The sequence below is a fragment of the Bombyx mori genome, chromosome 8 (genome assembly GCF_030269925.1).
Source record: "Bombyx mori chromosome 8, ASM3026992v2".
NCBI classification, from domain to species: Eukaryota; Metazoa; Arthropoda; class Insecta; order Lepidoptera; family Bombycidae; genus Bombyx; species Bombyx mori.
In genome coordinates this window covers 6044390-6046560 of record NC_085114.1, presented here as the reverse complement: position 1 = coordinate 6046560, position 2171 = coordinate 6044390, and the positions used below count along the sequence as shown (strand labels likewise).

General features: G+C 34.5%; 1 long non-coding RNA gene across 1 annotated transcript; it reads left to right on the top strand.

The window, feature by feature from the left end:
• The first annotated feature begins 485 nt into the window (after window positions 1-485).
• LOC110384873 (uncharacterized) lies at window positions 486-1887 on the top strand. Its single transcript, XR_005244979.2, has 3 exons — window positions 486-837; window positions 924-982; window positions 1536-1887. It is a non-coding gene; the product is annotated as an uncharacterized LOC110384873 (long non-coding RNA).
• The last annotated feature ends 284 nt before the right edge of the window (window positions 1888-2171 follow it).

Genomic DNA, 2171 nt, shown 5'->3' with positions numbered 1-2171 from the left:
GTCGCCATCTATTTTGAGAAATAAGGTTGAAGTCGAGCGGAATGCATAATTACTTCTGGCCGCAAATAAGCATCGTGGTGGTATCTATCTTTGGAGTTTTGATTTTTATTACACGATTTTATTCCCTCATCGTAGTGGTAATTTGTGAACATAACAATTTTGTTCAGTACACATTTCATTAGAGAAATCGTTACTTACCTGCGAGAATACCGGCATAGTCGTATCGATAGGGTCAAGTAGATCGGGCGTCTTATTCTTTAGGCCAAGATGTTTTCAAAAATTGTTAAAGTTATTCCAAATGCAAGTGTGATGTTCGAAGTATAAGTTATAGCTACTTAAGTTTTGATACTTTTTTCAGAGAATTTTGACACTAAATTCATCACTCACAAGATTACAAAGACTCTGTCAACTTCGACACATACAGAGTCGCTGTTGAGGTTGTAGTCACATTTTCAAAGTGCGAACGCTACATTAAATCGGTTTGTTTCAAGATAGGTATAATAATAAAATACATAGGAAGAAAATAAAATTTTTAACAATGCGAAATTGTTCTAGAATTATGCATGTTTTTCGATTTCGAGATGTTTCTAAAGAGTACCTTCTAAATTCGAATTCATATTATGAAGTTCACGACATAATGCTGCTACCAAAAACAATGTCGACAAAGCTCCGATCAATATGACAAACGATGTCTCCGAAGTTGTTTGATGTGATATTTTGTTTCGAGCTGGAGAACCATCCATCTTAGCCCGGACCGCCCACTCGGGAAGTAATTAATTAACCCCCAAACTTGTTTCCAGGCCCGCCCGAATATATTGTTGGAAGAACAACTTTACGGTAATTATACGGGAGACAAAACTAGTTTCACCTTTTGTTTTCGGGACATTAATTGTCAAACTCTTGTTATGGTATTCTGATTTCAGTGTGTGTGGAACGTATTGTTTAAAATATCGAACTGTGATCAACTAAAATCAAAAGTGAGGTCAGTGAACAAATGTTACTATGTAATAGGCACATGGCCTTTGCTCTCAATGAACTATCTCTCGAACTAATTAATATATAAAATTTATCATCAAAATAGTATTTTTGAAACACTTTTAATAATTAACAGGTAACCTATTTTTGAAACAGATTTTTTTCAGCGTGAATTTCAACTAGCTCTAAGACTTCCGGATTGACTTGAAAAGTTACACACCTGCCAAGTGTGATAATGAAATAATATGCAATGAAATCTATATCTATACTCTATAGTCTATATCTATACTAATATTATAAAGAGGAAAGATTTGTTTGTTTATTTGTTTCGAATAGGCTCCGAAACTACTGGACCGATTTGAAAAATTCTTTTTCCATTAGAAGCCGACATTGTCCCTGATGAACATAGGCTACTTTTTGAATTTTTTTTTTAATTTTATTTTTAGGTTTCATTTGTGTTTTAATGTTTCCGAAGCGAAGCGAGGGCGGGTCGCTAGTAAAATATAATGGTCTACTAGGATCACCGGGATGATTAAAGTTTTATTTATTTTTTTCCACAGGAGAAAATCGCCGTATGTGGGAGTTGAACCTCACTAAAAACTCTTACCGCTCAGAGCCGGCGCCCTACCCCGGACCGGGCCGGAGCCCAGCCGGAGCTATTGAGACCCCGGGACAAGGTTTACGCAGAGCATAGTACATCCATCCCGAAAGTTTTAGTCTAGGCTGTTACCGGCATGTTTTTAGTATTGCACATAAAAATACTAATGTGTATTGCTAAATGGATAGAAAAAGCTTATTTATTTATTTAAATTGCAAATCATATGTTCCCATGTAAATTTTATTACAAATCGGATCTGCATTTAAAATATATCCATTTTGGAATTAAAATTTTGAGTAAAAATAGAGCTACAACGCGTTTTCTTCACCTAATTTGAAATTTAGAGTTGCGGTTTTTGGTCAGGCGATTGGTTTCAGTAATCAAGATACCTATATCAATGAAAGGAATTCTTAAATAAAAACGATGTAAACTTCATCACAAGTGAAAAAAAAAAACGTGCGATTTTAACTAAGGCATAATCAAATAGGAAATTTAGAAAAGTTTAACTTAAATAAAACACGAAATAAACCAGAGCATATATAATAATTATGTACGCTAACACGCAAAAGAGAGCAATTTCTTTGAATCACGTCTTGTT